Source organism: Pseudorca crassidens, chromosome 7 (assembly GCF_039906515.1).
Source record: "Pseudorca crassidens isolate mPseCra1 chromosome 7, mPseCra1.hap1, whole genome shotgun sequence".
Taxonomy (NCBI): Eukaryota; Metazoa; Chordata; class Mammalia; order Artiodactyla; family Delphinidae; genus Pseudorca; species Pseudorca crassidens.
The window spans coordinates 55,319,334-55,333,438 of record NC_090302.1 but is presented as its reverse complement, the minus strand read 5'-3'; the positions used below and the strand labels follow the sequence as shown (position 1 = coordinate 55,333,438).

The window sequence follows — 14,105 nt, the reverse complement described above, 5'->3', positions numbered from 1 at the left end:
CACGCAGCAACGAAGACCCAACGCAGCCAAAAATAAATAATAAAATAAAATAAATAAATTTATTTTTTAAAAAAGAATGTGGTAGGTAGTTCTCTACGTGTACTGATGTGGAAAGCTGTCTATGATGTACTGTTAAATGAAAAAAGCAAGTCAACAGAGCATTATTTAAAGTACAAGCCCAACAAAGAAACTTCCTATATATGACTCTGTGTGTGAAAAAGCATAGGAAATAGGTCTGGAAGAACAGTGTTGGTCATGGTTACCCCTGAGGAGAACAGTAGGATAGAGGGTAAAGGGTGTGTATCCATGTGCTAGGGCTGCTGTAAAAAATACCACGGCCTGGGTGGCTTAACCAACAGAAACTTATTTTCTCGCAGTTTTGGAGGCTAGAAGTCAAGGTGCTCACAGGTTTCTTCTGAGACCTCTCTCCTTGGCTTGTGTATAGCCACCTTCTTTCTGCATCCTCACGTGGCTTTTTCAGACGGGATACCAGTCTGATTGGATTAGGGGCCACCCTAACAGCCTCATTTAACTTAATCACATTTTAAAGGCCCTTTCTCCAAATAGTCACATTCTGAGGTACTGGGGGTTAACATCAACATATGAATTTGGCGGGACACAATTCAGCCTATAATAGGGTGACTTCTGCATTTTGTCTATATTGTCTCAAAATTTTATGATAAGCATGTATTTTTTAAAATAAATATATTTATTCATTTATTTTTTTGGCTACATTGGGTCTTCGTTGCTGCATGCGGGCTTTCTCTAGTTACGGCGAGCGGGGGATACTCTTTGCTGCGGTGAGCGGGCCTCTCGTTGCAGTGGCTTCTCTTGTTGCAGGGCACGGGCTCTAGGCACGCAGGCTTCAGTAGTTGTGGCACGTGGGCTCAGTAGTTGTGGCGCACGGGCTTATTTGCTCCGCAACATGCGGGATCTTCCTGAACCAGGGCTTGAACTTGTGTCCCCTGCATTGGCAGGCGGATTCTTAACCACCGTGCCACCAGGGAAGTCCCAGCATATATTTCTTTTGTAAGTTTAAAAACAATTAGAAAGATAAGAAAATATTGACTGGAAGACAAGTGATAATAGCAAAATATCAATAGGAGTTATCTCTAAGGGTTATAGGTGATCCTTATTTTATTTCCTCCATGTTTTTTAATGTTTCTCTCATGCTCTTCAATGAACATGTATTGCTTTTTAATTAGAAAACAGAATATTATTTTTTAATGAAATGAATAAATCCAACAGCTTCCCCTTCAGTAGCCTGGAAATTAGACATACTCCAGGAAAGCATCTACCCTTTGGAACTGGCTAGTGTTCTCTAACAATTTACAATGACACTTCACTTATAATAAGCTATTTAAAATATGTGATCATTCAGAGATGGTATGTGATTCTTAGGTTATGAAAACTTCTCTCAATTTTCTAGGTTACAATAGTAAAGTGAATCTAATCTTAAAGTAGTAGTCTTTTCAAGCAATTATTCAAATTAAAGATTTTTCAGATGAGTATTATATTATGCCTATGGTATGAACTGCACACTTTTTCTTAATTTACTAATAGTTATTAAGTAATGAGACTTAATCCTAACACCAATAATAATAATGTCCTATACATATAGACTATTTTTTCCAAAAGATGTACATCATAGTTATTAATTAGATAACCCCATTATATTATGAAATCACCTGTGGAGAAATGTGTTAAGAATAAGAAAACAGGGCTTCCCTGGTGGCGCAGTGGTTGGGAGTCTGCCTGCCGATGCAGGGGACGCGGGTTCGTGCCCCGGTCCGGGAAGATCCCACGTGCCGTGGAGCAGCTGGGCCTATGAGCCATGGCCGCTGAGCCTGCGCGTCCGGAGCCTGTGCTCCGCAACGGGAGAGGCCACAGCAGTGAGAGGCCCGTGTACCGCAAAAAAAAAAAGAAAAAGAATAAGAAAACAAAGAGCTTGTGAGTCAAACACTTACCTGTTTTGCCTCAGGGTTTGGAGCTCACTCAGAAACACCCATGAGATTTGCTGACTTCTGAGTTAGGCAACTTTTCCTCGTAGCCCACATGAGCGAAGTTCCATCAGGTGATAGGTTTGTCAGTCTAGGTCTCAGGAGAGTTCCAGTCTCCATGTAGAGAAGCACAGGACAGAATTTCCTAACAAGGAAATTGCTGCACATTCCCCCATGTGGCTATTTGAAGGGTGAAGCAATGACATCTTCCAAAGTGGCATCTCCTTTTTTTTTCCTTTTTTCCTTAGAAATTGCCTTTAGTGCTGGTAAGAGTGGATTTTCCAAAGACAGAAAGCAATCTAAAGTGACAAATAACTGGAAATTTTGAAATTTTCCTTTTTGTGGTCAGTAATCCCAACAGCTTTCTTCCCATTGGGGAGCCACTCATAACTCCTGACCATTCATCCACTGGAAAGTAGCAGATTTGGAAATTCCCATCCACCATTCTTGTCAGGGATCCATTTCTTCACCATGCCAAGTCTTGTCAACCACAGAAATTTGCATTTAGAAGTGGGCAGGTTTTCTATTTCTTTCACGCTTTAGGAGCAGTAAGTCAAAACAAATGCTTTGAGGACTTCCCTGGCGGCGCAGTGGTTAAGAATCCGCCTGCCAATGCAGGGGACACAGGTTCGAGCCCTGGTCCGGGAAGATCCCACATGCTGCAGAGCAACTAAGCCCGTGCGCCGCAACTACTGAGCCTGAGCTCTAGAGCCTGCGAGCCACAACTACTGAGCCCACGTGCCTAGAGCCCGTGCTCTGCAACAAGAGAAGCCACCACTATGAGAAGCTTGCGCACTGCAAGGAAGAGTAGCCCCCCACCCCCAGAGAACAGGAAGGAGGCTTTTTGCCGAGTTTTTTTGGCAGGACTGGGGAGGCACCTTGTACTGCTGGATTAGCTGAGGGGATTCCACGTGGGCAACTGAGCAGCATACTTTATCTATCTATCTATCTATCTATCTAGTGTTCTCATCACATTTTTTTTCACACTTTAAATGACAGGGACCGAAAGAAGCCAGAGGAAGAAAGGTAAGAGGAGGCTGCTGGGCAATCATGGGCTGGATGTTGGCTGCTCTTCCTTGTTATACCCTGGCAAGCAGTGAGGTGAATCCCTGCTCACCAACACTACATAGTCCTTTACAGTTTACAAAGCACTTGTACATACAGTAACTCAGCTGGCTTTCTCAACACCCCTATGTTCAAGAAATAAACAGTATACACAGTAAATACTATTCTGTATCATATTTCATTAAGTTTTCAGGCTTTTGAGTCAGACTACTGGGATTCAAATATTAATTCAGTCACTTTCTGGCTGTGTGAGTTTAACTAAGTTATAGTAAGTGAAATATGCCAGCCACAGAAGGACAAATACTGCATGATTCCATTTGAATCAGGTATCTAAAATAGTCAAATTCATAGAATCATAGAGTGCAATGGTAGTTGCCAGGGGCTGGGGGAGGAGGAAATGGGGAGGTGCTAATCAGTGGGTATAAAGTTTCAGTTAAACAAAATGAATAAACCCTAGAGATCTGCTGCACAACACTGTACCTAAGTTAACAATACTGTATCATACAATGAAAAATTTAAGAGGGTGGATCTCATGTTAAATGTCCTTACCACAATAAAATTTGAAAAAGATTTAAATGTAAAACATAAAACCATCAAAGGAAATATGAGTGAATATATCATATTAGAGAGGGAAAGACCTTTCTGGGCATGATACCAAAGACAGAAACCACACAAACACACACTGATTATGAATATAGCTAACATCTATTAAGGTCTTACTATGTGCTGGGCCATGTACTGAGGACTTGCATTTTTAATCCTCACGTCAATCCTCTGAAGCAGGTATGATCGTTATCACTCTTTCATGAACAAGAAAAATAAGGCACAGGGAAGTGGATATTGTCAGTTGTCTTGCCAGAATCCATCGTTGTTCTCCCCTTCATCATTTCTAACTGAACCTCAGTTTTGTTCAGGTATCTACTCCTTCCTCATGCATAATTTGTGACCCCAGAGGTGAACTAATTATTAGTATAAGCCAACAAGTGATTGGTTCAGGAATGAGTATATGAGTATATGATTGACTTTCAGCCAATAAAACACAAGTAGACGGTTGCTGAAGAACTTCTGGGAAAATTCTTTCTTGGCTTTAAGAGAGACCAGTGTCCCTTACCTGCTGAATGTGAAAAGAAGCTGTAGTTATTATTGGCGTCCATCTTGTAACCATGAGGGAAACCAGCCTCAGGACAGACAAACATATGAGAAGAAAGAGCCAAGACAGTTGAAGAGAAATGGATTGAAAGTCCTGATCATACTGCACCTGAAGTCTATAATACTGGACTTCTACCCAGATGAGCCTCATTGTTTACCAGTTTTACCCTGGTGTCTGATATTTGCTGTATCTTCAAGTTAACTGACTTCTGCTATCTCTATTCTGCTATTAATATTTCCAGTAAATTTTTATTTAAGATATTGCATTTATTAGTTCTAGAAGTTCCATTTTGTTTTATTTATAATTTCTATTTTTTCTAGTGAGATTTTGAGCATATATATCATTATATATGATATAATGAGCATATTTTCATCTATCTCTATTTGTTGTTATAATAGTTATAATAGCTGCTTTTAAACATTTATTTTCCAGATCCAACATCTGAGTCATTTTAAGTTAGTCTCCATTGATTCTCTTTGTTTCTTGAGTATGGAATAACATTTCCTATGTGTCTAAAAATTTTGGATTTTATGTGGACACTATGAACATTGTAGAGGCTCTTGATTCTGTTATATTCCTCTGAACTGTGCTGATTTGTTTATTTTATCAATTAACTTAGCTGAACTCCATGTCAAATCTGCCTCTCCCTCAGTGAACTGTAGCTAAAAGTCTCTCTTCTAGCTTCAGCTGATCTGTTTGGAATCTATCTTAAGTGAAGATATCAAGTAGGTGGTTAGTTGGATACATTTATTTAGATCTCAGGAGTGAGATATGGACTAGAGATAAAAGGTTGAGAGGAATAAGCATATAGATGATAGATGAAGCCACTGGAGTAGATGAAATTACTCAAGCACTAAGTCAGAAGAAAGGAGGGTGTATTGGTTTGTTTCCATACCAACAACCAATTCTCCAACTCTTCAGACACCAACTGGGTATCCAATGATTCACTTCAATTCTGACACTAAATACCCAGAGTTAGCATCAGACCCCACAGCTTATGGTTCAGTCTGCCCCCACTTCAGACACTAATCAGAGTCCCAGGCCTCTCCTACTTCTGACCAACTTGCTATAAATTGGTCGTTCCCCTTGAAGCCCTCCTTAGGTTTGATAATTTTACAATAGCTCACAGAACTGAGGAAAGCACTTTACTTACTATTACCAGTTTATTGTAAAGAATGTTATAAAGGATACAAATGGACAGCCAGATGAAGAGGTAAATAGGTAGAGGTCCAGAAGGGACCCTAGTACAGGAATTTCTGTCCCCAGGGAGTTGGGGTGTGCCACCCTCCTGGCACATGGATGTGTTCACCAACCTGGAAGCTCTCCAAACTCCTTAGTTGAGGGGCTTTTATGCCAGTAAATAGGCATAATTGATTAAGTCATTGGCCATTGGTAATTAACTCAATCTCCAGTTCCTCTCCCCTCCTGGGAGGTCAGACAGAGGTCGGGGGAGGCTGAAAGTTCCAACCCTCTAATCATGTGTTGGTCTTTCTGGAAAAAAATCCCCATTTTGAAGCTACCTAGGCCCCCACCACCACCACCACCAGTCATCACATTAGCATGCAAAAAGACATTCATCCCTCTGTAGAAGTTCTTGTGCCAGGAACCAGGGACAAAAACCAAGTAAATATTTATTATACCACAATATGACAACCATGTTCATGGATTGGAAAACACAGTATCCTTAAGGCATCAGCCCTCCCCAAATTGACCAACAGATTCAATGTAATCACAATCAAAATCCTACCAGGCTTATATTTTGCATAAATTGACAATCTAATTTCAAAATGTATATGCAAATGAAAAAAATTCTAGAATAGCCAAGATAATTTTGAAGAAAAAAAAAGCAAAACAAGTTGGAGGACTTCAACTACTGAATTTCAAAACTTACCATAAAGCAACAGAAACACATCTCACCTGCTGATCTGCCTTACCTACACCCGTTCACCACCCACCAAGGAGTCTTTTATGCAGTGAAAGGACAGCATATAGATATCCTAAGTTAAGTCAAAGCCTTCCCAAGGATACAAATTGACTATACACCTCAGTGTTATCATTTGGTCATGCTGTTCACAGTACAGACACAGCCAAAGCAATAAGAAAGTTCTTGATCTCAGAAGAAAATTATTGGCCTGCCGTAGATTGATTTTTGATTCTGTTTACCTCAATCCAATATTTCCCAAAGTGTATTACTTGATAATCCTGTTTTATGGGAAAGAAGGAAGGAAGGGAGGGAGGATGGAAGGAAGGTAATTCTTAACCAAATAAATTTGGGGGTTGCTGATTTCAACAAACTTTGATTTTATTTGTCGCAGGACTTCTCAGAACCTTTAGTATGCTAATGTGTATTATAAGTCTGTAAGATGGCAGACAGTAGAATTTTGTATTTGAAACCCTTTTTAAAATTAACTAGTGTTCAGTGGAACAACATACTTTGAGAAATGCTATCTCAGGCCAATGGGAAAAAGCTGCAAATATAAATTTATTATTTTTCTCTGACTCAAGAGTGAAGAGCTGAACTTCAAGCTTATTAAGTGGACCCTTATATTTTAAGTGATATGAAGCATCTACTTTTGAACAAAATAACATAAGATTAGGAGGTAGAAAAAGTGCTCTCTTCTAAATAGCTGTGTGACCTTGGGTAAATATTACTTTGATCCTTTCTAATCCAATTTCTTCCCTATAGCTGTAAAAGCAGAAATCCCCTGGTCACAGAGTTCTTTGCCGTGGCCAAATATAAATGTATTTGAATAACACAGAATTAAAGAGGATACAAATGTTAGGATGGAAAACCCCGGACTGTCCAGTTAGAAGTTCCCTCCCATTGTCCCTGTTTCTGCTCTTTGAGTACTGACCACAGTTTGATGTTAGGCTTGGTTCTAGTGTCCCCACAGGAAGAGTGATGTCAAAGGTGCACACTGCTGGGCAAAACCATCAGGGATGCCAATGAATAAGGCTCCACTTTATAGACCGTCCCACTTGTGGCTGTGTTCACTCAAATGTCCCCTCCCCAACCCAGCCTGTGGGAACAGGCATGGGGGTTAAGAGGCAGGGAGGGATCTTTAAAGCACACAAAGTTATGACAATCCAGAATAATACAGATAGTTAGCCCTAAGGGGAGAATCTGAAAAAAGGCTTAAGAGTTGGTGAGAAGATACATGCTCCAAAATATTTTTCACCATATACTTTGTTTTCATTTTATCTTGTTACAGTGAATTCCGCTAGAGATTGATTTAATGTAAGCTGATTTTAGAAAATTGGAAATATTTCTAGGAAGGTTACAGAACTATTAAACATTCATCTGGAACGTGAATTTGCTCAATCAGGCCACTTTCCTCTTAATACCTGAAATGACTTGCACTCAGGGGATAGGACTGTGATTGGCAGTGTGAGGAGTAAGAGGACCCTGGGTGAGGGAGGGTTGCTGTAGCTGGGGGAGTGCCTGGTGGGGAACAGAGGCAGAGAGCATTCATACAGTGACAGAGAAGTGCAAAAGTGGAAGTGTGAAAAAGGAAATGTTAATGATAACTTATCCAATTCCAAATGACTCCTAAGGCCTATCCTTCTTTAATTTCTTCTTCTTTCCTCCTTCATTGTATGCTCTCCTGCTCAAAGGAACCAGGAAAGCTGGGACTAGGGTTAAGCTACATCATGGGTGAACTTGGTTTTTATAAGCTAGTCTGACAAGCTAAAAACCACCTATCTTTGTGAGGCCAAACGTGTTCCAAATTCCAAAGGACCTCCTTACAAGAGAAATTGTTTGGGATATAATCTATTCATGAGTTGGAAGTTTCCAATAATATCTAGTCAATAAATATTTACTGGGTACCCACTACGGGCAGGCATTGCTAGGTACTGAAGTTACAGTAGAGAATGACAGACATCATCTCTGTTCTCACAAAGCTTAATGATCATGTTTATATTTCAAAGGTCACTCATGTGCAGAAAGTGGGTTGGAGGAAAACAAGATTGGAGCCAGAAAACTAGCTTGGAAGCAGTTTCAGCAATTCAAGGAAAGAGGTGGTTCTTAATCTTCAGTGAACTTTTCTGAGTGGAAGAACATTAGTATTTTGTATTTTTAGCAGAACTTGTATTTTTTTTTTTTTTTGCGGTACACGGGCCTCTGCCTGTTGTGGCCTCCCGCTATTGTGGCCTCTCGCGTTGCGGAGCACAGGCTCCGGACGCGCAGGCTCAGCGGCCATGGCGCACGGGCCCAGCCGCTCCGCGGCATGTGGGATCTTCCCAGACCGGGGCACGAACCCGTGTCCCCTGCATCGGCAAGCGGACTCTCAATCACTGCGCCACCAGGGAAGCCCCAGAACTTGTATTTTGATTAGTGGAATAATAGGCACTCTTTGCCTCTCTGTAGATTTATAATTAATAATTAGTTTCATTTTAATATTCTACGCCAACATCTGTTAGTCTTTGGCTGAGGAATGGCCACAGAGAGCCCTCAGACAGAACGTTCAGCTGCTGGCAGGTGCAAGTTCTGTCCTGCACTGAAGTGATAAGAGTAAGATGGTATGGTTAGGGCACACACATATCTGCTGTCCCCTGTTGGGGTGGACAGTGACTTCCACATCCCCCTACAAGTTCTGGAAAGATCACGGAACAAAGAACATTATCTTAGCCCCATCCACTTCGATACCTCTCTCAGCCATTTCTAACCAACTATATGGATGTATACCACATGCTCTGGTGACCCACATTTTGAGAAACACAGCTCCAGTCCTTTGCATAGCATCTAGGAATAATAAACATTGGTTGAAATGGTGGACATACAGTTTGTTTATGGAACAAGTTTGTGTGCATGTTCTCTATCATGTCTGTCTTCATTTCACAGTTTTAATTTTTTCTCCTGTTAGCACTTGTCCTTCTGTGCTTAAGAAGTCTGGCTTCTCAGACTCACAGATATAGTGAACAAATTAGTGGTTACCAGTGCGAAGAGGGAAGGGAGGAGGAGTAATATAGGGATAGGGGAGTAAGACGTAAAAACTATTAGGTATAAAATAAGCTACAAGGATATACTATACAACACGGGGAATACAGAATATTTTATAATAACTATAAATGGAGTGTAACCTTTAAAATTCTGAATCACTATATTGTACACCGGTAACTTATACAGTATTGTACAGTAACTATACTTCAATTCAGAAAAGAAGTCTGGCTTCTTTTGGTGCATTATCATTTAGCCATCCTTCCTCTAGGTTTTAACACCCCAGTGTATCAAAGATACTTTGATTCAATGTAGAAAATATTCCTGAGTGCCTACCATGTGTCAAACTCTGCCTTGAGTGCTGTGGGGGCCACAGAGATGACTAGGAAGAACACTGGCCCTTCCTTCATAGAGTACTTCTTTTGACCTTTTCTGACTCCATTGAAATTTTCTTTAATCCTCTACTATTAACTCCCTAGTTCTACCCTCTCTAGCTCCCCACTACCTCTGAAACATAAATTTCCAGGCTATGATAGACTGTTACATTAATGATCCCCAAAGAATCACACCATTCCCCAGGATAGCTCCCTCCCACATTGAAACTGAGCTTGGCCATATGACTTGGTTTTGGCCAGTGGACATTATCCAACACGATGCAAACGCAGGCTTGATAAGCATTGCAGCTTTGTCTCTTGGAATACTGCCACTACCATGTGGGGAAGCCTGGTCCAGACTCCTTGAGGATGAAAGCTCCTGGAGAGAGAAGCCCAGCTGAGCCCAGCATCAAGTGGTCCTCCCAGCTAAATGCAGCCACAGGAGAGCCGAGGTAAGACCAACAGAGGAACCTCCCAGCCTTGCCACAGAATCATAAAAAGCAATTATTGTTTAAGCCAAAGTTTTGGTTGTTTTGTTATGCAGCAGTTGATAACTGAAACATATGCCTTATTTTCAAGGCCTTTCTCTGACTCTGTCATGGAAGAATTCCATTTCAGTCCTGAAGGTCTCCCTGCTATGCTAAGGTCTATTCTGCAAGAAGGAAGAACCTGGGCTCTGGCATCAAGGGCTTCTTGGCTACAGGGCTTTGGATAATTTACTTAACCTTTCTAACCATCAGTTTTTTGCATTAGAGCAGTCTTTCTCAAAATGTGGTCCACCTGCATCAGAAATACCAGGCACATTTATTTTAAAAAAATAGTCTTAAGCACCTATTTTTATAATAGTCCAAACTGGAAACAATGTCAACATACACATACATCCAATGGTGAACACCTATGATATATTCATACAATGGAATACTTCCAAGCACTAAAATGGACAGAACTACTGTTACATTAACATGGTTGAATCTCTCAGATATTATTTTGAGCAAAAGAAGCCAGACACAGAAGAATACATATTGCATGGTTTTATCTATTTTAAGTCTCAGAACGGGCAATATTGATTTGTGATTATCAGACAAAAAAAACTGATGAAATTAGAGGAGTGATCACCTCTGAGTGGGAGGTGGGAAGGACTGACTGAAAAGAGGCATAAGGGAACAGGCTGGCACGATGGAAATGTTCTGTATCTTGATTTGGGTGTAGGATACATGAATGCATGCATCTGTCAAAACATCAAACTGTACACCCAAAACCTGTGCATTTTTATTTGAAAATTATACCTCAGTTTAAAAAAGAGATGGCAGAAATCATGCAGATTTGGCCTGCCTTCCAGGCTGGATACTTAAATTGGTTTTCTCAAATTCTATCTCCTATATGGAGAAGTTGGAAAGCAGAGAACATATTTCCCTGGTATCCTCAGAGCTAGGCTTCTGGGTGTGAATTGGTTCTGCCACTTAGGTGTATTCATGAGAGATTTGGAAAGTGGAAAGAAGGCAATTCCACTTTGCCATCTTTCCATGGAGCTTCAGGTCAATAAATGGGCCCTGACAAGTGGGAGTGCTGGCAGGGGCCAGACTCCACACTCCACTGTGGGTGGGTGGCAGTGACAACAGTGACAGCCTAACAGACAACAGGGGCAGACTGACAGGTCAGCAGACATCTGCATCTCAGCTGCGGTGGAATGACCTTGAGACCAAAAGCCAAGTGGCTTCCTCTCCTTCAGCCCTTTCAATGATTTTGTAAGCACCTCATTCCTTGTTCTAAATCTCCTTCTGCTGGATATATCACTGGACAAGATGTAAGAATCTATGAAAGCCTACGTGTGTGGTGCAAATACACACTCCTCTTGAAAAATATCAACCAAACTCATTCTTTCCTGCCTAACTTGCCATGGCTTGTGCTATTGCCATCAGGTGAAGCCAAACATGCTGCCTTAGCCACAGCTCTCTGAACTAGAGATTGGTAAAGGAGCCAAAGGGCACCAGACTTGGCCTGGGCAGAAGGGAGGCCAAATGCCCTAAAGCAGTTTGGTTGGATCTCAGCCAACCCTGCCCAATAGCCTTCGCACGCGGTCTCTCACATCAGCTCTTAGCCTGCTACAGTCCCTTCTCCATGGGGACTTTGAAATCTTTCAAGTTTGCAAATCAGATCATATCACTTCCCTCCAATGGCTTCTCCTTGTATTTGGGATTAAATTGTAGGCCCTTGGAAAGCTTAGCCAACAAGGCCCCTGTGATCTAGTGTGCACCAGGTTTTCTGGCCTAATCTCACACTACTCTTTCCCTCGCACCCATGCCTCAGATTAAGGTGGGTTTCCTACTATATTTCCCCTTGTACATTTTCCTTGGAACCACTTTCACAACTGTAATTGAATAATTTATAATTACTTAATACTCCGCTCCCACACTAGATGTAAGCTCAATGAGAGCAACATTTGTGTATCTCGTTCATTATTGTATCTCTGGTACCTAGCTCAGTGCCTGGCACATAGCAGGTGCTCAGTGAATTTTTATAAATGAAGAAATGAACTAATACGTGCTCATACCCTCATTGGAAAAGCATCAGCCAGGGCAACCTTAGGTCTTTGTGGAGGTGCATTCAGCTCAGAACCAATTTGCCTATTTAAATCTGCAGGTTGACAATGCTCAAGATAAAAAAATAAGATCCTGGCAGTTGTGATGGGCAGATGGCAGAGTCCAGAGGTCCTGGGGCCACTGGGCTGAGAGATTAGATTCAGGTGCAGTTTTTGTCTTAGCCTCAGAGTAAGACCAGAAACTAGTCCTATTGGTTCTCAGCTTCCTTGTCCACCCTTGCAGGTACCCTGTCTGGTAGTTATCACGCACACCTCAGGAGGCTGCTGCTAAGAGGGCTACATGAGACATTAGGCACCAAAGGGTTTGAAAAAAATTAACCAGTTTCTGGTGGCACGCTTTATGGCCATAAGTACCCATTTAAGAAGAACAGATTCAGAAAAATCAAATAAACTGTACTCTTTGTGTGATTGTACCTTTCAAAGGATTTTAATTTACAAGGAAATAGAAGCACCCACTGTTTTCACCCAAAGCAAAGTCAGCGCTTATCACAGCTTAGAGGGTCCCAGAAAATTCCCTTAGCTCTTCTGAAGCTCCTCAGAAGCAAACTTTCCTCCTAGAGAAAAGGTAGAGGTAGAGGCTCCCTTTTTCTTGTTTTTCTCTTCTCATTCTTTACGGTTTTCCTGAAGAATACTCATCACACACCTACCATTGAAGCGTTGTGCTGAACACAGGATATTACATAGTCTTGGTTCCTGTAGCACCTGTAACTCAAGGGCAGGCACGCACTGGAAAAATTACACAAACCTTCCTAATAATTCAATGACAAAAGAAGGACTGAACAGAAGTACTACGAAAACATAAAATAGGGTAGGAACTGACCGGGTTTGAGAGGTCAAGAGAATATCCGTCTGCAAGTTATGGTTGAGCAGAGTTTTGAAAGATGGGTAGGAATCAAGTAAGCCAAGGGTCGGATGTGAGAGGTGCAGGCAGAGGGAACAGTAAGAGCAAGGACTCTGAAGAAGCAAGGCAAGGTTCCTGTTTGCCAGTGTTTTGTGTGCATCTTCGGTTTTATTTGTTGTTCTCACTTTTCTCTACGGACTAGGATGATGGGACTTATTAAGCCTAAACATGATGTTGTAGAAAAACTTGGAATGGAAGTTCTGGGACCTGCGCACTAGTCACGATCTAGCCAAGTCATTATCTGGCTTCCGTGTGTATGTATGACATCTTGAGTCTTTAACCTTTTGGGGCTTCCATTTCTTCATCTGCAAAATGAGTCTTAGAATAAATGATCTTTAGGATGATTCTAGGGACCTCGTATACTCTTCAAAGATTAACTGACATATGTTGGGAATTTACTGGACCTTTTTCCTCTGTGTATACCATGTTTCTAGGGTATGACCTCCCCCCAACCCCCAACCCCCAGAGCATAATTGATTGGTTTGAGGGTGGAAATTGACTCAAGCTGGGCCAAACAGATTTTATTCCTTGGGAATTTTAAACTAGGCTAGCTCCTGGAATGAAGGAGATAAAAACTGGGAGGTTGTAGGGAAACCACTTTCTTCCCACTGGGTAGACTAAGCAAAGAAAGGAGGACTTCAGAGAGAGAAAAATGAAATATATTGGCAGAATGAAGCTGCCTGGGCCCTGGCCCTAAGGCCAGCTATATGCCTTCCCTTACATTCCACAAGACACCTCTATATCCTTTTAATAAATTCCCTTTTTCCTTTAAGCTAGCTTGAATTATATAGTGGATTGTAGCAGGTATTGTGTTTGTCTAACAATGTGTTTCCCCACCCCTCTCTTTGGACTTCCCTGGGGAATTCCTCCCCCAATTTTCATGAGGTTCCAGTAGGATAAACCATCATGGATACTCCCCTCAAGGGTGAGCACATGATGTAGGGTGGCCAATCAAGTCACCCTATCTGCCTGACCACAATGATTGGTTGGTGTATGGGCACATGACCCAAGGAAGGCCAATCAATGTCTTCCCCAGGATTGATACAGGGAGTTGGAAAGAGAAATTCTTTCTGCTGA

The 14,105-nt window shown here is 41.5% G+C and overlaps 1 protein-coding gene across 4 annotated transcripts in view; it reads right to left on the bottom strand.

The window, feature by feature from the left end:
• The window catches only part of LOC137227817 (tyrosine-protein kinase JAK2), a 375,133-nt gene that overhangs the window by 259,429 nt on the left and 101,599 nt on the right, over positions 1-14,105 (bottom strand). The window contains exon 1 of one of the 4 annotated variants that reach the window (XM_067744301.1): positions 1,968-2,157. The exons of the other annotated variants lie outside the window; for them this stretch is intronic. The gene's annotated coding sequence lies outside the window, so the exon portion shown is untranslated. Of the gene's footprint in view, positions 1-1,967; positions 2,158-14,105 lie in introns of those variants that run through there. 4 annotated transcript variants of the gene reach the window in all.